The sequence below is a fragment of the Camelus bactrianus genome, chromosome 14, assembly GCF_048773025.1.
Source record: "Camelus bactrianus isolate YW-2024 breed Bactrian camel chromosome 14, ASM4877302v1, whole genome shotgun sequence".
Lineage (NCBI taxonomy): Eukaryota > Metazoa > Chordata > Mammalia > Artiodactyla > Camelidae > Camelus > Camelus bactrianus.
In genome coordinates this window covers 1,916,665-1,941,865 of record NC_133552.1, presented here as the reverse complement: position 1 = coordinate 1,941,865, position 25,201 = coordinate 1,916,665, and the positions used below count along the sequence as shown (strand labels likewise).

Here is a 25,201-nt window from a genome sequence, read left to right as displayed (position 1 = left end):
AAAGCACGTGTTTATGCTCCACCTCATGTGATTCTGTTACTTGTGATCCTGTCCCTTTCCTTACATCTCTCTTTCCCTTTTATCCTTTGTCTCCTTGGGTTTCATTTTGTCCTGATGGCGCTCGCTTACATTCACAGGTGCAATGCCCCCGAAGTTGTAAACGTAAGTCTGTGGGAAATTAGGGTTGTGGAAGTTTAACCTTAACCCAGTTCTTGGTTCCAGATTAATATGGTGCCAAACCAGGATAATTAATTTGGGGGTAGGGTGTTATCTTAACAAAGTATCATGTTACTTTTCAAATACACAGATTACAATTTATAAATTTGTGGGTGGGTTGGAGATTGTTCTGAATTATTAAAGAGGCTAAATTATAGAATTTTTGTGGTTTTAGAATTGTAGTTTTATTATTTCAAAAATCAATCAAGTAAGTTCCGGGAAAGAAGAAGTGAGAGACCTTGGATTTAGCCAGCTCCTCACTCTCCCCGTCCCCCATTCTCTCCATGCTCACCGCTTTAACAACTATGAAACTGGACTAAAAGGGAAAAAAGGAACAAACAAGGACAGCTCATGGCTGCATGAGCTAAAAGCCTGGAGGGAGCGTCGAGACTGCGTAAGTAGAAGGAGAGCCCACACAGACCCCGCCATACTCTCTGAGCTCAGGGAGGCCAAGGCCCCTGTGACCTGGAGGGCAGAGGGCCACACTGGAGGGGCCGTGCAGACACCGCTGCACAGAGGTGCCTTGAGGCTTTGGCTGAGTCCTGATCTGGGCATGCGTGAGAAGAAGTGCCCAAGCTCAGAGAAGAGAAGTGGAAAAGCTCTCAGTACTCACACAAGGCTGGGAGCAGCTTCTGCCCCCACCAGAGGGGTAAGGCATGGAAACACCCAGGACGGGGGGTAGACAGGCTTGAGCACTGTGACCAGACTAGCTGTAGATTAAAGGCTCTCTGTTCCTGACAACATAAGCAAGTCTTATATTACTCTAGCTGATTTCAAGTAACAAAATTACATGCTAGAAAAATATCCCACAATATTCAAAGGAATACAACAAGATCCTGCCGGCAACACAGAACACTCCCAGTATCTGCCATCCAATTCAAAACCAAGCGTGCAAAAATGCTGGAAAATGCACCTGATAGCCGGAAGAAAAGTTAATCATCAGAAATATGCCCAGAAATGGCAAATAAGAGGAACCAGCATATGAGAATATTAAAACCGCTTCTGTAATTATGCCCTGAGTCTCCGAGTCAGGGATGTTGTGATGGAGGGGATGAAGGTGGGGGAGGACAAGAGCGTGATGGCAAGAGAAATGGAACAACCGAATAAACCAGACACATAGCTTAAGCCAGCAATGGCTACCTACTATCAGTGATTAAACAAAATTTTATTTCTTATTTTCTATTCTGAAAGTAATTTCTTTATTTAAAATTTTTTTTCTACTTACCTATTGTGTTGGTTAGATTATCTGGTCAATTAATTATATAAACTTTTCTTGTTTTATAGTAGAAATGTTTTAGAGCTATGCATTTCCCTCTAAGCACTGCTTTAGTTAAATCTCAGATTTTCAAGTGTGTTTTACTTCAATCCAGTTAAAACTTTTGCAATTTTTCCTTCATTCCATTTGTTGTTCTCTAGAACAGGTTATTTTCTATCCAGATACTGGGCATTTTTTACATGTTATTTACACAGTTTATTGTCATTTAATTCTTTTGAAGTCAGAGACAGTTGTAAGGTTTCACTTTTTAATGAAATCTACTGAGGTTTGCTATATGGCCCTCCATGTAATCTATCCTGATCAATGTCCCACTAGTTGGGTGTGGTTAACTAGAAATGCCAGTTGGTTTAAGTAGGTCGATAGTGTCTCTTAGATAGTCCACATCAAGATTTTTGATGAATTTTTATTTACATTTCTAATCAATTGTTAGGAAATGTGCCTTGAAATCGCGTTATACTACTGACTTCCTGTTCTTCATTTTTTTTTGCTATTTTTTGCTTCATAAACTTTGAACCTCTGATATTAGGTATATTATTATACAGATCTATAATTGTACTACATCTTGTTAATGGGTTTTAAATGTATATGTCTATGTTTTATATTTACTTATAATTGTTATATCTTGGTTTTATATCAAAACTGTTACCATTTGAAGGCTATCTTTTAGCAATATTTGAAAATAATATTCCTTTGTGTTCTTCCTTGTCCTGAGGTCTACCTGGACGCTAGTATGCTTGACCCTGCTATGTTTTAAGTAGTATCTTTATGGTCTATCTTTGTCCAGTCCTTTATTTCCAGTCTTTTTATGTCTTTATTTTTAAACGTGTTTCTTGTAGTGACCTTGTAACTGGTTCTTGATTTCTTTCATCCAGTCTGACAGGTTGTGCTTAGGGACGCACTTCCTACTCATTTTTCATACTTCTGTATGTTTTTGTTCTCTTAACAAAATGAGCATTAATATCAAATTATTTGAGTTAAAAGAATGGAATCTGGCAATAGTATAGTTTGACTAACCACTACCCCTCTCTTCAGTGCCACTGTTGTGACAGTTACAGTATTTATAGATATATTCTTATACATATTGCATTGCATTTTTGTTTTATTCACATCTTTCAAAAAACCAAGAGAAAAAATTTAAATTGTATTTGTTTTACTTTAGCACATGACAATTTTCAGTGCTCTCCAGTTCTTCCTGTAAAGTTGAGTTGCCATCTTCAGCCTGAAAAACTTCCTTTAGCATTTCCTATAGCATAAATCTCCTGGTAAGAATCTCTTAGTTCTTGTTTATCTAAAAATATTTTTATTAAAATGTCACTCATGAAGCATCATCTCATTGGATGTGGAATTCTTGGGTAAATCTGTGTCTTTCTATTTTGACACTTTAATTATGTCACTTCAGTATCTTCTGGCCTCCACAGTTACTGTTATGAAGTCAATAATTATTTCTCTGTATGCAATATATCACTTTTTTCTGTCTCTTTGAGATTTTGCCATTTCTGGCTTTCAGTCGTTTGACTATGATGATCCTAGATGTGTTCTTCTTTGTTTATATTATGATTGGGGTCTGTTGCATTTTTTATACCCACAAGTAAATTTTCCTAGTATTTAGAAAGTTTTTTGTTGTTATTTCTTCAAATACTTTTTCTGTCTTTGCTTGTTTCTCCTTCTAAAACCCCACTGAACCTATTTCATACAGTTAACAGAAACAGTCTCTGACTCTCTGTTCATATTTCCAAATATTAACAAAATTCTTCATATTGAGCAATTTCTTTCTTCAAGAATACTAAGTCTTGGGAGGAGGGTAGAGCTCAGTGGTGGAGCGTATGCCTAACATGCATGAGGTCCTGGGTTCAATCCCCAGTGCCTCCATTAAATGAATAAATAAATACCTAATTACCCCCCCAAAAAAAAGATTACCGCAAAAAAAAAAAAAAAAAAAGAATACCAAGTCTCTTGTTTGCCGCTTGATCTGCCACTGTTCTCATCTACTGCATTTTTATATTCAGTTGTTCTTCTTTCAGCTCTAGAATTTTTATTTTTTGATCAATTTTCCTTGCAGAAACTTGCTCTCCTTTCTCATTTATAACACATATTCTTTTTATATTTCTCTTACATTTTTTTTAATACATACACGATGGCTGCTTGCCTTTTCCATCTAGGCTCGCTCGGAGTCAGTCTGTGCTGACTGTCTTTTCCCCCTAAGTACAGAGCACATCTGGTTTTTTATTTTTGCTTTTTTTTTGGGGGGGGGGGAGCTTGTTCTATAATTTGGTGTTGAAAACTAGCCACTGTAGACAGTCATCGTAGCAACTCTGCATTCTGCTGTGTCCTGTGATTGCTTTAGTTGTCACAGACCTGACTCGAACGTCAGACTCTGTCTCCCTCTCCCCATGCTGTGTGCAGCTGCTGGTGTGTCTCATCTGTGCATATGGCTCTCAACTACTGATTTTTACAGCCCCCTCCCTGGGGGATCTTCCCTAGGCCTGTCTTAATTTCATGGTCAGCAGTGGAGTTCAGTAAAAATTATACTCATATTTGGGACCTGACCCTCCCTATGGTTCCCTTGCTAACTTCCAGCTGGTCTGCTAGCCTTATGTTCTGTCCTTGGCGACACCACGCCTGTGAACTTCAGACGTCTGCTCCCTGGGCTGTGTACGGCACTGGAATGCACTTGGTTAAAAAGCAGCAAACTCACGATGCCTATGTGAAGCAGCTCTGTTTGCTTTTGCACCGGCCCTCCCGTACCCCCTGTGCAGCACGGATCTTTCGACAGTTAGAAACTGAGGCCGCCTTTATACTCAGATTTCGAGTCTTACTCCTGCAGCCTGCTCGCTGCCTGCTCGCTGCTGGAATTTCCCTCATCAGACACCCAGCTGCTCTTTCAGCCCTAGGCTCTGGTCTCTCGCACCCTGGTCTTCGGAGGCTGCCGCGCGTCCCCGCGCCTCCTGTCTCGGTCACCGCACAGCGGAGGGCGCCGAGCGTGCTCAGACGAGAAGCTGCACACGCACAGTTCTTCCCGTTTCCAGCTGCAGTTTTTGAGAGTAAGTTCTTTCTGCGTCCGCCGCTTACGGACGCCTCCCGGTTCCTTTCAGTCTTTGTGATTCTGACTGCCGCTACCCGCACGGCCTGGGCGCTGCACCGCTGTTCCTGGCGGCGTCTCCGCTGCACCCGTGAGTCCGCCCGGGGCCTCGCCGGGCCCGGCCCGCCGAGCGCAGGCGCAAGTCTGACGGCTGACCGGGGGGGGGGGGGGGGGGGGGGGGGTCTCGGCCACCGCGCCCGTCCCTTCGCTCCGTAAGCCTGTGCTGCCCTCCTTATCCCCCGAGCCCCACTCAGCTGCCCAGGCCTCCGCTCAGCCCTTCCCGCTTCTAGCAGCGACTTTATCCCCGGGTCCTCAGTCTCTTGGGCTACAAATCCAATGCATCTGCAGCTGCTCCAGGGAAGAGCAGCCGGGCGCGTCGGGCCCCGGGGGTCTGGCCCCTCCTCCGGGGGAGACGGTTCTGTGGGATGAGGAACTGCTTCGCGTACTGTTGAAAATCATCTCATTGGATCAAAAAAAATTTTTTTTTCGTTTTCCACTTGCATATTCTAAACCAACAAAGGATGGCAATTTTGTCTCTTTTTTCCGGCCTTATCCCATTTTCGGTGTGTAGTTGTGTGAGACTGACAAACGTACATAGCCACACTCAGTGCACAGAAAACCCCATCTGCCCCGAAGTTGCTGCGCGTCCGTCCGCGGCCAGTCTCCCCGGCCCGGCCTGGGAAACTCGCGCGAGCCCGCGTCCGCGCAGGGAGTTCCCGCAGCAGGGCCTGCGGGTGCGCTCGTGCGGGTGGCGCCTGCGCTTTGCCTCCGCGCAGCGCTTCCCAGGTTCATCCAGGTGGGCCGCACAGCGTTAGTTTCTTCATTTGCTTTGGGAAACATTTTGTGGTTCCCCGTGACAGGGCTCACATGTATTCTGTTAAGTAGGTCCTGAGAAGTTTGATTTCATTGCTATTTTAACGATAATTTGCCAAAATTTTGCTTTTAATGCTACAAGTATATGGATGCACAACTGATTGCAGACACTTGCCTTGTACCCTCCTCCCTCTCCTTGCTAAATCCTCTTACTTCCTCCTGGTAGTTTTTCTGGCAAATTCCTTAGGATATTCTAGTTACACCATCATGGTTTCTATGAATAGAAGCAACATTACTTCTTCCTTTTCCATCTGTACACCTTCGTTTCTCCTTCTTACCTCACTACACTGAGTAAGACCTCTGTCAGAGTGTCAGCAGCAGATCTGAAAGAGGACATCCTTGACTCATTCCATGTATGGGAGGGGGGTCAGTGTCTGACCATTAAATGTAACTCAGTTCCAGCTTTCCTGTGGACGCCCTGGATCAGGCTGAGAGACAGCTTTCTCTACTCTGTTTGGTGACTTTTTTTTTTTTTTTGGTAGTCCTAAAGCTATGTTGAATTGTGTCAGATCCTTGGTTTTTGCACGTATTTAGGTGGCATTTTCCATGTGTGTAGAGCACACCCTTCTCCGGCCGGTGTAGACGTGTGAACTGATTTTGTTGTTGCTGCTGCTGTTTTCAGTCTTGTCAATTCAGATTCGATCGCTGGTAGAAAAAATATCAGTAAGTATTTTCCAAATCTTCCTATGCTGACGTATATAAAATACCTGATGTATGTTTAAATGGAATCATGAGCACTATTTCATAACCTGTTTTTACATTTTACTTTTTTCTTTTTCAGCTTTTTCACCTATGATGGGATATAATCAGCAAGAAAAAACAAACCTGAATCCCTACGTTGTACACCTGAAACTAACACAATAGTATAAATCAACCACTCTTCTCTAAGAAAAGGAACTGACTTTGAAATTTACAGAAGAATGACATATAACCAATATTAGAGTGAAATATCTTTTTCCGTAGTTGCTAGAGATTTAAACTCACTTGGCCAGAGCTGTTTGTAAGCACGTGTATAAAAGTATTTGTTAACTTTAAAACTATACCTTAAATATGTGCATTTCCCTCAGGCAGTCACAGTTCTAAGCACTAGCTGAAATTCATTACAACTGCAAGCAGACCGATCTGTGTGTGTGTGTGCAGACAGGAGCGGGGTGGAGGCGTGTCACTCGCCGAGTTAGTTACCACACGTGAGACACCAGCTTCAGGAGGTGACGTCTGCTTTGTTTTACCTGCTTTGCATGGCTTTGCCAGCAGCAGCCTGTAATATTCAGGGATCCAATATTAAACTTGTGGAATCAGAAGTCTGCCCACTGAGGAATTCTGGCTGTAGCTGATAATAAAACTACTGTGAATTTCACCCTGACTTTAGTATGATTGCAATCAAGATACCTGTTTTTATGATTCATTTGAACGCTATAAACTATTTTAAAGGGTATTTTTTGTTTGCTTCTCAGGAAGTTTGTCAACTTTAAACATGGATCAAAATAATGAGTCCCAGGCACATACGTGCACATGTTTTTCCTTCTTCCTGCCAGCTGAAGCAAGGACAGATGGTGGGAACTGGTAAGTGGTCAGCATTGCTCTTAACTGTTAGGAGAAGCTGGTAGAGCTGTCCTTCATAATTTGTTCAAACATCTGGCCACCGCTGGTAAGTAGGTTAGAGAAGAACATATGCTTCTCATTTAAAGCACTGCTCGTGATGGAGACGGTGAAATTTTAAGGAAGACCAATACTGTTTTGATTATAATCTCAGAGAAAAAACCCTGCATGCTAAGCTAGGAATCCCAGCATCTTATTTACAAAACCTTCTATTCTGTATTATGTTTAAAAAAATTATTGTAAGGAGCAAGCAATGTGGAAAAGTATCTGTTGCCTTTTTTGTTTATTTTCCCAAATGAAATTAAACCAAACATTGGAAAGAATAGAAATAGATGTATTGAAAACAATTGTAAATTTACGAGCTTTTCCTTTGGATAACACCTTTCACTTGGAATTTCAGAGTCACATGTCTGTGCCATAACCCCATTGATTAGGAGTCAGTGTGTGTGTGTTTTCCAGTTAGACTGTAATCAAACAGCAGCCTTCTATCTCTGTGTGACAGACGAAAGGGTTCTGCTAAGAGCTGTTAGATTAATCCAGCTGCTTAAAGTGTGTTTTGTATTTGACCTTTTGCCAAAAAAGTCTGAGGACTCATGAGCCAGCTGGCATAAGGCGGGAGGGTGGGACTCCCTCAGCTGATCAGGACTATGGCTATGAAATTTTTATAATTTCTACTTTCAAAATGCCAAAAAAAAAAAAAAAATCCCCCCAAACCAAAAACCTACCTTGGCTGCCACACAACTTTGCCAAGCAGCGACAGCTTCAGAAATTCTCAGCGTAAATATCTCTTCTGATTCACACTACTTGAACACCTAAAACAAATCACTTACTTGTACTTAAAAAAAAAACAGCTTAAGAGAAAAAAATAGATAATAAAGCTACATTTTAACCAGTTGAGGAGCCTTGGATTACAACTGTGTTATACTTCTGATCTATAAAAGAGGAAAACTAATTTTTAAGTAAGTAACACAATAAAGATATTGATGTCAAAAAGTTAAAAACCCATGTTAGTTTCTTAATAATATTTTTGAAAAAGAGAGACCAAAGCTAGTCAGAATTAATTTGTCCCATTTTCCCTGTCACCTGAGTAATTATGTTACATTTATCGTATTAGAGGAAGAACCCTGTTCCTCACCCTCAAGCAGCTCTTGGGCTGCTTCCGCCCGCCGGTTCACCTACACGCGTCCTCCTGTGGGAGTGTGTGCGGGTCCTGCAGGTGTGGGTACGCCGCCCCCACTCTGACAAGTCCCATGTCACATGCTCCCTTTGATTTTTTCCCACCTGGTGCTCGCTGCAGAGACGTGTCTGACTGGCCCGTTTGTGTTATCTGAGAAGCTGTCAAAAGTCTGGGAAGATTTGGGAAGATTTCAAAAACCTGGCTGAGCCTGCCTTCTCAAGAATAATACTTTATGACACTTTTATCCTCTATCCCAAACCTCAGATGTTTGATTTTTTTTTTCCACTGCTGAAATGGGGCAACTAGAAGCCTAGGGAGAGTTAGGAAACTTTGAAAATACAAAAATCACAGACTGTTTTCAACTTTCACTGAATTGTGGACATTTATATTTTCAAATTATAAGGTGACAGATGGGGACTGGTTTCACTATAAACAGAGTATAAAAGAAATCTCATTTAATAACACACGGTTTTTACTAGTTCACTTCTATGAATATTTAGCTTTACCTATCTGAATTTGTTTTCTTTATTTATATTATTTTAATAGGTAATGCAGCTACATGGCTTAAAAATCAAAGTATAAAATGTATACAGGAAGCTGTCTCAAGTTTGCCCAGGAAACTCCAGACTCCCCAGCCTGCAGCCAAACACGGTCACAAGTCACTCGGGTGGCCTCCCTCGTGCTGCCAGGGTTAGCCAATAAAAACACGACTCCTAATTAATTCTAAATTTCAGATGAAAAGATGGATACTTTGTTAGTGTAAGTATGTCCCAAATATTGCTGGGGGTGCACATACACTGAAAAGAAACCTGTTTATCTCACATCCACATTTAACTGAGTGCCCTGTATTTTGTCTGGCAACCTTTATCCTTCCCGAAATTTGTACACACATGCAGGAAAAGTGCTTGCATCTTCTTTTGCTGTCCTCGGCCCCTCCTCTGCTACAGAAAAGGCAGCACACCTCTGCACTGCTCTGCACTGGAGGGTTTTCACTCAACGCTTAGGAAGATCATCCTACAGAATCATCAAAAGAGCTTTCTCTCTGTTTCCCATAATGTGTTTAACCAGACCCTTCTTGGTATACTTGTGGCGAATTCCTATATTTTGCTCTTATAAACAATGATGCAATGAATAATCTTTCTCCAGTATTTTCCCAGTTTTACTGAGGCATACTTGACATATAACATTGCGTTAGCTCAAGAGTACAACATAATGATTTGATGTGTGTATATATTGCAAAAAGATTACTTCAATAAATTCAGTTACCATCTATCACTTTATATAGTTACAATCTTTTTTCTTGTGATGAGAACTTCTAAGATTCACTCTCCCAGCAGCTCTCAGATGTGCACTGCAGTACTGTTAACTACAGTCCCCATGCTGTACTTGACAGCCCCAGGACTTACTATCTCATAACTGGAGGTCCATGCCTTCCGACCACCTTCTCACATTTCCCCCACCCTCTGCCCCCTCCGCCCGTCATCACCCATGTGTTCTTTGTCTCTAGGAGCTCGGTTTTTTAAAGTTCCACATCTCAGTGAGACCATACAGCACCTGTCTTTCTCTGTCTGACTTACCTCACTAAGCTAATGTCCTCAAGGTCCGTCCACGTTGTCACAAATGGCAGGACTGTCTTCTTTCTCGTGGCTGAATGATATTCCATTCTATAAACACGCCACGTTTTCTTTATCCATCTGTCCACTGATGAATGTGCACAAAGGTTCCCTTCTGTCCACATCATCACCAACACTTACCTTTTGATTTTTTGGCAACAGCTGCCCTAACAGATGCGAGGTGACTCTTCACTGTTACTTTGACTTGCATCTCCCTGGGTGTTAGTGACGCTGAGCATCTTTTCATGCACCTGTTGGCCATTGGTATGTTTTCTTTGGAAAAGTGTCTACTCAGGTCCTTTGCCCATTTCTCAATTGGGTTATGTATGTATTTATTTATTGGCAACTGAGTTCTATGATTTCTTTATATATTTTGGATATTAACCCCTTATCAGATGTATGCTTTGCAAACATTTTCTGCCATTCAGTAGGTTGCCTTTTCATTTAGCTGATTGTTTTCTTTGCTGTGCAGAATTTTTTAGTTTAATGTAGTCTCATTTATTTATTTTTGCTTTTACTGCCTATGCTTTTGATGTTAAATTCAAAGAAAAATATCGCCAAGAATGGCAAGAAGCTTTTCTTTCTATGTTTTCTTCTGAGATTTTTAATCTTTCAGGTCGTACCTGCAAGTCTTTAATCGACTTTGAGTTGGTTTTTTAAATGGTAAAAGAGTTCAGTTTGATTATTTTGATTATTGTATGTGCATATCCAGTTTCTCCAACACCATTTACTGAAGAGATTCTCTTTTCCCCATTGTATATTCTTGGTGCCACTTTTAAGAATTAGTTGACTACGTACGCGTCAGTTTATTTACGGACTCATACTTCTGTTCTGTTGTTCTGTGTGTCTGTTTTCATGCCAGTACCATGCTATTTTGATGACTGTAACTTTGTATACAGTTGGCCCTCTGCACCCACGGTTCTGCATCCAGGGACTCAACTAACCAGGGATCAAAAAAAAAATTTTTTTTTTAAAGCCCAGAGGGTTTCTAAAAGCAAAACTTGACTTTGCCACACTCTGGCAACTATTTACATATCATTTACATTGTATTTACAACTATTTACACAGCATTTACATTTTATTAGGGATAATTGAGATGATTTAAGGTATAGGGGCAGACATATGGAAATACTATGCCATTTTATATTTGGGTCTCGAGCATCTGCAGATTGTGGTGCCCACGGTGGGGTCCTGGAACCAGCCTCCCACAGATACGGAGGGACGACTGTAGTCTGAAGCCAGGAGCGGTGACTGGCTTTGTCCTTCGTGCTCAGGGTTGCCTTAGCTGTCTGTGCTCTTCTGTAGTTCCATGATAATTTCAGAGCTGTGTATTTTATTTCTGTGAAAAAATGCCAATCGGATTTTGATAGGAATCGCACTCAGTGTACCTTTTTGTGTACAATGGACATTTTAACACCATTAACTCTTCCAATCCATAAGCAAGAAATGCCATTCCATTTATTTGTGAATTCTTTGATTTCTTTTATAAACATTTTATAGTTTTCAGTGTATGTACTATGAGGTTTACATAAAACATAATCTTTTAACAGTGTATTTTAAGGGGAAAGCAACTTAACTTTGCTTGCGTGTAAAAGCCCAATACTTTTATCTCCTCCCAGTTTATGGTTTTGATGTCACTATTTACATCTTCTTATATTGTGCGCCCATTACAAATTACTACAGTTATCGTTATCTTATTCTGTCTTTTAATCTTTATACTAGAGTTGCTAGTGATTTACACGCTACCATTACAGTATCAGAGTATTCTGAATTGCCTTCACCAGTGAGTTTTATACTTTCCTATGATTTCACTTTACTGGTCGGCATCCTTTTTCTCACCAGGGACTCTTCTAGCATTTCTTGTGAGGCAATGGCAATGGTGCGGAACTCCTGCTTCCGTTTGTCTGGGAGTGTCTGTATGTGTTCTTCAACCCTGAAGGACAGCTGTGCAGGGCAAAATCTTGTTGTTGTCAGGTTGTGTTGTTGTTGTTGTTGTTGTTGTTGTTGTTGTTTCCTCTCAGCATTTTAAATATATGGGTCCACTCTTTCTGAGCTTGCAAGGTTTCTGCTGAGAAATCAGCTTGTAGCCTTGTGAGTGTTCCCTCGTGTGTGACCAACTGATCTTTCTTGCTTCTTTCAAGACTTTTCTGTCTTTGATTTTGACAGTCTCACTGTAGCATGTCCTGGTTGAGTCTTCTCTGATGGAGAACCTGATGGAGGTTTTTGAGCTTCATGAGCTGAGTGTCTATATTCTCCTCATACTTTGAAAGTTTACATCCATTATTTGTTTAAATAAGCTTTCTGTCCCATTCTGTCTCCCCTTTCCTTCTGGGACCCCCATGATGTCAATATTGTTTCTTTTGATGATTCCTTTATGTCTCATAGGCGTTCTTCACTCAGGTTCGTTTTTTCCCTCCCCTAACGGGACACGTGCACACGACCCCCTCAGGTCTGAGGCCGGCCTTCTGCTTGGCTCTGCTGCGGTGGCTCTGTTTCATTTTTTGCTTCACTTACTGTATCTTCAGCTCCAAATCTTCTGTTCAGTTCTTTTTTATGTTTTCTATTGCTTTGCTGAACTTCTCATTTTGTTCTTGTATTGTTTTCTTGATTTTATTAAATTGTTTATCTGCATGCTCTTGCCGCTCCTGAGCTGCTTCAGAATACTCACGTTCGATCCTTTGTTGGGCAGTTCGCAGCTCTCCGTTTCTTTGGGGTCAGTTGCTGAAGATTTGCTGTGTTTCCTTGACTTTTCATGACCCCTGCAGCCTTGAGTGGATGTCTGTGCATTTAAAGAAGCAGTCACCTCTTCCAGACGTTCTGAACTGACTTCATAAAGGAAACACCCTCCCGTGCAGGTGCGGGCGCATTGGGTCCAGTGGTGTGGGGCACCCCGTGTGGGGACACGTGGCAGCTGCGGGGCCTCCTTGGCTTAGACAGCTGGGGTCCCGACGTTGACAACTGCATGGTGCCTGGTGGCGAGAGCTCCGGAGGATCCTTAGAGGCTGCAGGAGGTGCTGTGGCGTCAGCGGTGCCTCCGCGTCCAGCAGCGAGGGCCTGGTCCGGCGGTGCTGCTGGAGGGGCCTGCGGGGTGCGTAGCCCTGACCGTGGGCGTGCCCTGCCCGCGCCTGGGCGGTGGCGGAGGCCGCCGCAGGCACTCGGGCGGGGCTGGGAGCGCGCGCGCAGGCGCCGCGGCCGCTCAGACGCGCAGGGGTCGGGCCGCAGGGCGCATGCGGCCGCTGCGCGGGCCGTTGGTCTGCTCGGCGGAGGAAGCGGCGGGCGTCCTCTGTGGGACCGTCCACTGGGGGGCCGTCCGTGAAGGAAGCTGCGGGGAGTTGGCGGCGTCTGAAAGGACTCCGGAGGGGCTGGGGTCCTCCGATGGGCAGGCCACTGGGAACCGCGGTCTCTTCCTCGGCGCGGCCTTCGTCCTGGCGCCTGCTCTTCCTTTCCGCGAGGCCTGGCCAGCTGTCCCAGCCACGCCAGCCTCTGGGCGGGGCACAGCCAGAGCAATTCTTCTTCCTGTGGTGTCCCCCAAGCCTGGGGAAGCTGGCTGCCCCCCGGCTCGCCTTTCTCTGCTGAGGGGCACTTCCTAGGGCCAGGAGTTCCCTTTGGCGCTGAGGAGGGCTGGCCTGGAGGATGAGCTGAGCGGGCAAAATGAAGGCGTCCTTCCCTCCTTTTTGAGGTTTTCTATTTACCGCTCCGCTGTGTTGCTGAGGTTTTCCACGTGGGCTCTGAGCGCTCCCAGAGCTGTTTTCACTCAAGGATAGGAGGATGGTTGTCGTTGCTGCTGCTCGTTCTGGGAGGTCAGAGGCTGGGACCTCCCACTCTGCCACCTTGCTGACACTACTCCTGTAATGTGCTTTCAATGTCACGTTCCACTTGTGCGTTGCTGACACAAAGGAAAGGGGTTACCTGTTGCACAGTAGCGTTGGATCGTGCAACCTGGCTTAACTGCGCGTCAGTTCCAGGAGTCCTCGGTCAGTTGTCTCCGCAGACGGTCATGCCATCTGGGAACAAGGTACTTTCTCTTTCACAGTCTAGCTTTTACTTCCTTTTCCTGTCTTACTGTGTCAGCCAGGGCACCCACTGTAATGTTGGAAACCAGTGGTGAGAGCATCTTCGCCCTGTCCCGAAACGTGATGTCAGCCGTAGGTTTTTAAATAATGTTCTTTCTCCAGTTGAAGTTCTTTATGTCCAGCTTGCTGAGAGTTTTTAATCGCAAATGGGTGTTGAATTTTGTCATATGGTTTTGCTGCATCTATTGATAAGATCCTGTGAATTTTTCTTTAGTCTGTTAACGTGATGAAGTTCTTTAACTGATATTTGACTGTTAAACCAGGCCTGCAAACCTAGTATAAACCCCACCAGGCTGCGTAATCCCTTTTATACGTGACTAGGTTTGATCTGCTCATTTTTGTGAAGGATTTCTGCATCCACGTTCGTGAGAACTTAGCCCACGGTTTTCTTTCCCTGTGACGTCTTTGTCTGGTTTCAGTATTAATGTCGTGCAAGCCTTACAGAGTGAGGAAGTATTTTCTTTGTTTCTATCTTCCGGAAGAGACTGTAAATAACTGGTACAATGTCTTCCCTCAGTGTTTGGTAAAAATCACCAGTGAACCCATGCGGGCCTGGTGTTTTCTGTTTTGGAAGGTTAATTGTTGATTTAACCGCTTTAATAGATACAGGTCTGTTCAGATTCACAAAGCTCTTTTATGTGAGTTTTGAGAGATGCATCTTTCAAAGAACTGGCTCCCTTCATCTAGGTCACAAAGCGTAAGCACCGGGCTGCTCATAGTACCCCTTAGTTATCATTCTCATCTCCGTGGGATCTGTGGTGATGTTCCCTTTTCCTTCCTCTTATTAGTAATTTTTATCCTCTCTCTTTCTTCCTTGGCCTGGCTAGAGAGTTACTGATTTTCTTGATTTTTCAAAAAGCCGACTTTTTTGGTTATGTTGATTTTTTTTGTATTGATTTCTTATTTTCAATTTCATTGATTTCTGCTCTAATTTCATTATTTCTTTTGTGCTGGTTTCCTTGAACTTGATTTGCTCGTTTCTAGTTTCCTAAGGTGGAAACTTAGGTTACCGGCTTAGACCTCCCTCCCTCTGCCGTGTGTGCATCCGCTGCTGCTGCTTTGCCGCTGAGCGGCGCCTGTCCTGCGACTCACACGTTTGGTAAGTCGTGCTTTGACTTTCATTCAGTTCAAATGATTTGAATTAAACATTTAGTTCTCTTGTGATGGCTTTAATTTTAGTGGCTTTAAATTTCTCTTGAGGCTTCTCCTTTGACCGACCTGTTATTTAGGAGTAAGTTATTTAGAAGCACGTAGTCTGACGTGCAGGTGCTTGGGCCCTTCATGACTACCTTCCTGCCAGTAGTTTCCGGTCGAGCTGCACTGCGGCCCGAGAGCAGACGTACGGCCGTGTCCGTGTTCCTGCCCGAGCAGGGCTTCCCAGGGAGGTCTCTGCTCCTCTGAGCCGTGGTTCTCAGTATCCACTTGTCTGTCCCATCTGGGGGCAGTCATTTGTCCTGTGACCTCACTTCTCCGAAACTTCCCAGTCTGTTCAGCTTCTTCCTTGTTGTCGGGAGAGAGTAACAGCCTGTAAGCGCCCCGCCCGCCGCACCAGACACTGGAGGCTTATGCTTTCCCGTTACTGGCGTTTACCTCAGGCGCTCCCCCTACGCTCATCGCTCTGCCTTAGCTGTGTTTCTTGGGCATGAAATGTTCCCATCGGAAATTATTTTTTCTCTGATATGTGAATGCAGTTCATTTAGCTTGTTTATTTTATTGCCATGACTGGCGTGTTCTGGTTTCAGGTTTGTAATTTTCATGTTCAATGAGATCTCCTTTCTCTGATTTTCTTTATAAAGTCCTGATAATTAGCAAAGGGTGTATTTTTGTACTGGGAGTAACCATCGTCATTAAAGCTACAGGTAAGAACTTGTTTTTCCCCTCTCGTTCCTTCTCTCCGTCCCCAGTGTCAGATAGCAGTGTCACCTGTCTAGCGCCTCTCCTTCTGTTCCTCCTACTTGGCTCTTCAGCATCATGTGACCTGGTACCTTTGTCGCTCAGCTGTTAGAGGCGAAGCACACCCCCCACTCCTCCTCCCGTTTGTGGGACACTTTCTACACTCTCAGCACAGCACTTAGGCCCCTTTCCGGGTCGCTGTGCGTTGGTTAGTTACACAGACCACGCGCATGCTGCTCATCTTCACCCACTGCTCAGGGCAGGCCCCTCACTGTTTCCTTGGCTGCCTGGAGCCCCTAGGAGTGGCAGGGAGCTACCCTCAGCATCACTAAAAAGGACTCGTAGGAACAATATTACCTGAATCCCGTCGTGCTCCTCAGCTTGTTTGTTGCTTTTATGCTTCAAGCGTAAACTGTGTCACTGTGTTTCCCCCGAGGCTTTCCCAGAGCTCCCAGTCTAAGGTGCCTGAGTACAAACACGCAGCCCCGAGTACCGGACGCTTGGCAAGAAGGAGGAGGAGGAGAAAAGGTCACATGTGCCGGACGGACTCGCCCTTCGTGCTGCTTCACTTCTGCCTGCGTTACTGACACTCTTAGCTTCTATTTCATTCTTAAAACTGCTCGACATTGTCATGATGTTCTGCCATTTCTGTACAGCATTCTGGATTGAATTTATGTTTCATTTAGTATTTTCCAAAAATGTTATTTCTATGTAGCTTAATTCTACTGTAGCAGAGACACACTTTGTATGATTTCAGTGGTTTGAAATTTGGTGAGACTCACCTCAGAGCCCAGAAAACAGCCTGTTTCAGTAAGTATCCCACGTGCACTGAGAAGGTGAGCGCAGTGTTCTAGAGAAGTCAGCTGGGCCAGATCTGTTACGAATGCTGTTTGAATATTCTGTGTGTGATTCTTTTTAATCTGCTCCATTAGCAATTAAGAGCGAGTGTTAAAGACTCTCACTGTGGCTGTGGGCTTGACTGCTACTCTTTTTGGCTCTTTCGGCTTTTAATTCATGTATTTGAAGCGTATTTTACTAGCTACAAACAAATTCTGAATTTATCGACCTAGCTGACTGGCCCTTTTATCGTTAGGGAACGTCGCTCTGTTTCCAGTGGTGCTTCCCGCCTTGAAGGTTACACTTCATGTAACTTACAATTCTTTTAACCTTTCCTTATCCTTATAGTTAAAGGATATCTCTTGTAAATAGCATATATTTGGGGATTTTAAAAAAAATCCCGAATCCTTGCCTTTTAATTGGAGTTTTAATTTAACTGATATAGTTGACATTACATGTACAAACTGTTTACTATCTGTCCTCTCTGGTTATTTTACCCCTTTATTAAATTGTTTTAAGTTAATCAAATATTTATGGTTCTGTTTTTTGTTTCATTTTTCCTCTCTGTAGGCTAACTGGTATCACCCTATAGACGCCAACATAAAGCCTGCATGGACTGGGGCCGCTCTAAGTAAGACGTACGTTTTATTACTTCTTCATTAATACAAGGTTGAAGTCCACTGACCTCGCCTCCTTTTAGTGTTATTAATGTCTTGTACTGCAGTCCTGCGTGCATTTTCAGGCATATGACGTGCCTACTAGTGTTACGTAGAGGAATCGTCCTTTAAATTTACCTACGTGTTCACTTTTTCCATTGTTCCTCCCTCCTCTCTCTACTTCCATGTTTCCATCGTCTTCCTGTTGCTGGAAGAATGCCCTATTTCTTTCACTGCAGGTTTGCTCTTAGTAAAGCCTCACAGCTTGTGTGTGTGTAAAGGTCTTTCTTTCCAGAGGATTGTGTTCACTGGATGCAGTGTTCTGGGTCGGGGTCATTTCCTCCAGCATACTGAAGTGGCCGTTCCATTTTCTTCACGCTTGGGTAACTTCTGCTGAGAATCAGCTCCCAGAACTGTTGCTCCTTTTAAGGAAATGAGCCTATTTTCCCTTAGATGCTTTGAACATTTTCCTTTTCGCCTTTTGGCAGCTTTACTCTGCTGCTAATGTGCAGATGTATGTTTTTTCTTTTTAATTTAATTTGCTTGTGGTCAGAGTTTTTCTTTAATCTTTGACTTGTGTCTTTCGTCAGTTTTGAAAATTCTCAGCTACTGTATCCTCCAGTAGAGCGTCCATCTCCCAGCCTGTCCCCTCTGTCTGGGGCCACATCACACACACTCGGGTCTCCCGCAGAGCCTCTCCCCAGTCTTCTGTGCGGCCTGCCTTTCACTCGGAAAGGGTTCCTCCCACATTTCAGGAACAGGCGCTCCTGCAGCCCCAGCCTCGCGCTGGGTGAGCCGCTCTCCTGCGTCTGGCCTGCCGCTGGGACTGTCGGCTGAGCAGCCGATTTCAGTTGTTTTATAGCTTTATAATTCCCATTTGCTTCTGTTCGGCAGATCCCCTTGAGCATATTAACCTGATAATTCTTCACCCCCTGCGGAGCTGCGGCTGGTCTCTGTTTTCCCTCTTGGGTTTTGATCGCCGGGCTCGCTCTCCTAACAGCTTGATGATAAATGACTGCATGGAGGACACTGTGTATAAATACTACAGAGGCATGAAAAGCATCACCTTCATCGAGGGACTATTCCTTTTTTCTGGAGGATAGCTGAACAGGGACAGATCTGCTTGGTCCATTCTGGCTGGAGATGTTTCAAATTGTGTTTCTGCCTTAGTGAAGGACACTTTCTAATTTCCCCTTTCTCCTACAGGATAGTACTTTGGGGATCTGATCTGAAACCTCATAGTGTTGCACGACCCCTTCTCTTTGTCTTGTCCTGAACTTCCATGTCTGTGTTCCCAGCCTAATGCGTCATCACCTGCCTCCACAAAGATGCTCACCTCCCCATGACCACCTTTCCTCCAGGCTGTTCTCTTCTCAAATGCAGGCAGCCTCAGTATGCCTAAATCTCAACGCTTGTCTCCCTTGATCTGCGGGTACGCTAGGCTCCCCCCAGGGCCATGTCCCATCTCTCACCGTCCTGGCCTCTCCAGCTGTAGATGCCCTGGCTGTTGCAGAGAACACAGAGGGTCTCTAGCAGGTTGCTGCTGCTGCTGTTTCAATTTTAGCAGCTTTACATACTGCTCCAGGCAGGACATCGGGCTGATGGAATCCACTCCATCAGAGCCAAAGGCAAAGACACTGACCCTTTCCTACCGGTTCCTCTGCCACCAGTGGGATGCGAGTCCCCATCACATCTCACCTGGGCTGCAGAGTTGGTCACCCTGCTTCCACCCCTGCCCTCTTATAATCAAGCCACTCTCCACAGAGCAGCCAGGGTGATAGCTCAGAAGCACAGCCTTCTGGGGGATGTGAGGAAAAACAGCAAGCCTGCAAGGCCCTACGTAGCAGCCCCATATCCCATCTTCTTCCCAGGAAGAAGGGCCAGAATCGTGCCTGCCTTTCTGTGGACGTGTTCCAAGCACTGGGAACAACTGCAGAAATGCGCAAAGGATCAGGTGAGTGGGAAACACACAGAAATATTCTAGTAGAGAAAGGTAATCAAAGTAACCTAGTAATTAGGGAATTCCACTCATTCATCAATGTTTACTGAGGTACCAGGGCACTGAAGTGATAACAAGCAAGGCAGGCGCTTGGAGCGCAGGAAACTTCCTCTGAGAGGAAATGTGGATGTGTTGTGTGTGCGCACAGTGTACACTGTATCAAATCATCACACCGTCGACTTCAAACATCTTACAATTTTCTTCGTCAATTTTACTTCAATAAAGCTGAAAAAAGAGTTAGCTGCTACTTTTCCAGTATTTTTTAAAAGACCGCAGATGCTCCCTCATGGCTGCGGGGTTTCCCGCCCCTCCGCCAAAGAGGAGATGGTGAGAACCGTGCTACGAAGCTGCAGCCACGAGCACTTCCCTGCAGAACTCTGCCCGGACAGGCTGTGCCCCACGGCCCCAGGAACCTGTGGCACAAATCAACTTCCAAGGAGCTTTTACATTAAATAAAAAGCAGGTTAAATCATGAAAGACTGTTCACGATATTTATTTGATCATGAATTGATAGTTTTTCAAAGTCACTTTCCATTTTGTAAAAGTTGTCTCTACTCTCATTTCTGCTGCTGGGAGAGACGCCACAGTGCAGGTCAGACGCGTGTTCTGTTAGGACGCGTTCCTCCGCACACGGCCCCACTCTGTACTTCTAACATCTGTGACCTTGAGAGTGCCACCAATGAGACATGAGGGGAAACTGAGGCTGTGACAGCACCTTCTTTCTCGCTCTAAGAGCCTCCTGCAGGGCGGACAGAGCTGAACGACGCGGCAGGAAACCCTGAGCAATTACACAGTAACTGGCTCTGACACCCACTCCCCTGAACACATCCCATAAACTCAAGCTTAAATCTGTGCATCTCCCTGGTGAACAGCTGCTGAAATGTTTTCAAAATAGCTGTTGGTCAGCTCTGCCTAACGAGAAGCGCCCTCAGTCATTGCTCCGCGGGGCCGCCGAGCCAGCGCCACGGCCAGCGGGAGCGCCCGCAGCCGCAGCAGCAGGAAGAGCCTGGGACCTGCAAGCAGCCCCCGCGCAGCCGCGGCGGGAGGCGCAGCGGCACGCCCACAGCTGTGGTCCCCGCAAGAGAGCAGAGACGCCAAGAGAGGCCCGACACTAGTGACCAGGGCGCCGGCCAGCTCCTCTCCCTGGGACCCATGGGTGCCCCACCTCGCCGTCATTTATGATTACATTAGAGGCAATTGCCCACGACTGATTCCAGGCACTGAGTCGGATTCTCCATGGGTCCTAGGAATCCTCGCTGTAGTCAGCCTGCCAGGTGACTCCTGTGCACGCTGAAGTTTAAAAAAACACAACTGACAGAGATTAAAAAAGCAACCACAGTGACCGCTAACCACATCTGCTGATGGTGAGTGGGGATGACTCATTCTTCCTCTGTTCAATCTTAAGTTGAATTTTTGTAAACAGAGTTGCTTTTGTTTATCCTACATCTTTTAGTTTTTGCTTCATGTCCTGGGAATCTGTCTGTAGGAAAACCCTTGGATGTGCTGTAAATGTATTTTGGAAGAAAATACTTGGCTATGTTTATCCCAGTGAAATTAGAAAGAGCTGCAGACTGAGATGCCAGGAGTATAAGAGAATTAACATTAACATTTATATTTAGGGCCAGAACACAGGCTGGACAACGAGACGCATTCTGATGGTGTTTAATACGGAGCTGAAGGTGGCAGAAGTGAGTCCAAAATGTTTGTACCGCGGGACCCACGGCCGCCAGGCAGTCGTCCCCATCACCATCACCACGGTCAGTACGTGCACTGTGCGCTCCCTGGGTTCAGCCCGCCTGCAGGCATTATCACATTAGATTCTCAACACAGTCTGAGTAGCTTCTGGACAGATCTTTCCTCTCCCAACAGGATTTTCCCTGCTCTCTTCAGTGTTCCAATTCCAACCGATGCCACATTCATCCACTCAACTGGTTATGTCAACAGCTGTGGAGTTACCCCTGACAGACGGCCCTTTCTCTCACACCCCTTTCCTTCCCTCCCCTCCAACATACATACGTCTTACGGGTTAGATGTAGTGATTCAGAAGACCATTTAGATACACATAAAAATACCTGGTAGATAAGATAAAAACCTAATGTAATACTTCATGCGTGTGCAGACTCGTAAGTTCAACTATATATTGTCTATGGAAGACACATTTTTGATTCAAAGATACAAACAGATTGAAAGTAAATGGATAGAAGAGACATCATTCTAACAGCAGTCAGGTTCAAGGTTAAGGCTAGACATTTAAATCTGAAATTCTCAAAACTACAATAAGGGATCACCTCACACCAGTCAGAATGACCATCATTAAAAAGCCCACAAAAGATAGATGCTGGAGAGGCTGTGGAGAAAAGGGGACCCTCCCACACTGCTGGGGGGAATGGAGGTGGTGTAGCCACTGTGGCGGACAGTATGGAGATTCCTCAAAAAACTAAAAATAGACTTACCATAGGATCCAGCAATCCCACTCCTGGGCATATATCTGGAGGCAACTCTAATTTGAAAAGACACCTGCACCCCAGTGTTCACAGCAGCACTATTTACAACAGCCAAGGCATGGAAACAACCTAAATGCTCATTGACAGATGACTGGATAAAGAAGTTGTGGTATATTTATATGATGGAATACTACTCAGCCATAAAAATAATAAAATAATGCCATTTGCAGCAACATGGATGGACCTGGAGATCATCATTCTAAGTGAAGTAAGCCAGAAAGAAAAAGACAAATACCATATGAGATTGCTCATATGTGGAATCCAAAAAAAAAAAAAAAGAAAAAAGAGGACACTAATGAACTCATCTACAAAACAGGAACAGACTCGCAGACATAGTAGATAATCTTATGGTAACTGGGGGAAAGGGGGTGGGAAGGGATAAATTTGGGAGTCTGAGATTTGCAAAGGTTAACCACTATATATAAAAATAGATAAAAAAACAAATTTCTTCTGTAGAGCACAGGGAACTATATTAAATATCTTCCAATAACCTTTAATAAAAAGAATGTGAAAATGAATACACGTATGTATATGCATGACTGGGACATGATGCTGTGCACCAGAGGCTGACACACTGTAATTGACTATACTTCAATAAAAATAATAAAATGAAAAATAAATCTGCGAGTCATCAGTGGACAGATGCTATGTGAAGTGTGGGACTGTATGTGATCCCCTATACAAACATGGTGAGATGAAATACCAGGTCCTCAGCGTGAGCTCAGAGCACTCCAGCACCTGAAGGTCAAGGTGACAAGCAGCAAAGGAGTCACCAGGAAGGAAGGGCGGGAAGCCAAGCCGTCACATGTTCACAGTGCGAGCAGCTTTGTCAGCTGTTGCTAAGAAGGTAAGTAAGGAGGGTTCATGCTGATTACTGGATTGGCCACAGTTAAGATTTGGGGGACCTCTGGTAGTTCCAGAGGATGGTGGGTGAGTACGAAGCCTTGGCTGGAGCAGGTTCAAGACCGCACAGATGCACCAGGGTGTGGACTGCGCCGCGGCAAGGCTGCCTTGCCCTGCCCGCCTCGGGCCGCCCCACCGCCCGCCCCACCCGTCAGAGACACCCGCAGGGCCGCTCAGCGCGCGTCTGCGCAGCCCCGCCGCGCAGGAGGGATCGTAGGCACAAGGAAAAGCAAAGAAAACACAGACTGTTTGTTCCAAAGACAAAACCGACAGTGAAGTGTCACTTAACTTTCACAGCATTTTCGACATACTGACTTACGTTGATATTTTTAAGAATTTATTGTTAAAAATAAAAGCACATTAAAAATGGTGGGTGGAAAAATATCTGTCTAAAAAAATTTCAAATGTATGAGCAGTGGGTTTTTAAAGACATTTACCCAAACATTAGTGGTCGGCAGGACCATGAGGTAAAAAAAAGTCTATTATTTACTGCTATCCAGAATTGAAGGAAGAAACTCATCACCATCATTCTCAGCTCAGAAAAATATAAGCCACTGGCCCAGGGTCACCAGATAATGATGGAAGACGTGTACTTGCATCTCTACGTGTATTCGTGGCCGATTGCTAAAAAGCAATCAAAATAGAAGTTCGTTATAGGAAGGGCGATCAGAGGTTTACTGGTGACAGAGAAAAGCCGTGGGCAAAGAGGATACCGTCAGCATAAGGCAACTTCCAAGTACTTACACGTACAGAGGCACTGTGGCCAGGAGGCGGGAGGCTTTCACCATGTCTTACTGGAGGGAAACTCCTAAATCCACAGTGGATGAGAGAAGCTCCAAGCGCCCTGAGCACCAGCGTGCTTCCTGGACAAGGTGAGGGGCTCGCAGGCTGGTGGTCTGGCCGGGACTCATGGCAGTCCTCGCATCTCTGTGGTGCGGTCAGGGCCGTGTGGGATCCTGGCATCAGGCACCTACACTGCCCTCAGACTGTGTCCATGGGGATCGGCTCCGCTGACGTGTCCTGGAGTAACAGGACCGGCAGCTGCAGAGGAAACGTTATTCCAAAGATACATGCCAACTTCAGGACGGAACTTCAAGAGGTTGGGCCAAAGACGTCCCTGGTGAGGCTGAGGCCACAGAGGGCAGGGGATGAGCATGGACTTTGAGACCAGACGCCTGGGTTCAAATACCACCTTCACTGCTTCCGCTGTGTAATGCTGGGCAACTCACCAGCCTCTCTGTGCATGGTCACCGTGTCTGCAAAATGAGGACGATGATGGCACACACCTCCCAGGGTGCTGGGAGGATGACACCGACCCAAACGAGTCACGTTCGGAGATCAGTGTGGGGCACGGTCCGCGAGCTATTCGAGTGTTTGATTTCTGTAATCACACTGGAATGAGTTATTCGGGTGAGAGCACACGTCATGTCCTTGTAGCTCAGTGGTGTTCCAAGTACCCAACATCCAAAGTCCCCACGTGAAGCTGCATGAAGTTCTGATTAGAAAAAGTGAACGAAAAGATGGGAGGAATTTCAAAAAATAATCCAGACTGCAGGGCCAGGCAGAGACTCCACATAATGATGCTTATGGAGGAAAGCTAATGAGTGTCCCTTGGCAGCATGTGGCTCTGAATGTCACCGGGATTGTGTTTAGCAGGACTTCTGTGGCTCGGAGTTGCCCTATGTCAGTTTTTATAGCCTGAAATAAGCCCATAGCTCAAGGCTTGGAAATAAAACTGGGAATATCCAAGCTATTTATTATTAGGACATTTTTGTATACTTAAGAGAAATAATTACAAAGTTTGTTTATTCAAAGGCAAATATTTCATACTCAAAATGGTAATAATTTCTTGAAAGAATAATGGTGAGTATGAGACAGACTTTGCAGCTGCTATGTTTATCTGTGGCTAATACTATAAAATTGAGAATAATTAAACTGTGTCTTGCTATTTTCTGGGAGGGAGAAAAAGCCCGAAACACTTTCTATTTTCCTCTTTTTCTGTTTTAAAGTACACCCTTTAAATGGGTGTCCACCACTCTTCACTGACCCTGCCTCGACCACTCATGCAGGAAGACTGTGGGCCTGAGCTGTGTGCCCGACGTGGCAGCTACCAGCTACGTGGGGCCACGAAACTCCCGAACTGGAACTAGTGGGACTGAGAGTCTGTGACTTTAATTTATTAATTTTCATTTAAGTTTAAAAACTGATGATATATTAAGTTACTGAAAACTTTAAGTACATTTAGAACAACTTGAGTATTTCAATCTCCTTTTTCAACTATAAATTTTATGGAATCTAAATACGGATCCAGTATGTCCAATGAAAACTTTGTATTTAAATTAAGATGTCTGTAAGCACAAAACACACACTAGATTTCAAAAACTCAGTATTAAAAACAAAAAATAAGTTATTTCATTAAAATCTTTTTAATATTGATTTGTACTGAAATTATATTTCAGGTGTATTGAATTAAATATTAAAGTCAATTTCACTTATTTCTTTT

At 44.6% G+C, this 25,201-nt stretch overlaps 1 long non-coding RNA gene across 1 annotated transcript; it reads left to right on the top strand.

Moving 5' to 3' along the window:
* Positions 1-33: 33 nt before the first annotated feature.
* On the top strand, positions 34-25,201 carry LOC141579735 (uncharacterized). The gene is made up of 7 exons (XR_012511601.1): positions 34-162; positions 4,378-4,533; positions 5,979-6,107; positions 6,226-7,007; positions 16,236-19,246; positions 20,911-21,048; positions 21,161-25,201. It is a non-coding gene; the product is annotated as an uncharacterized LOC141579735 (long non-coding RNA).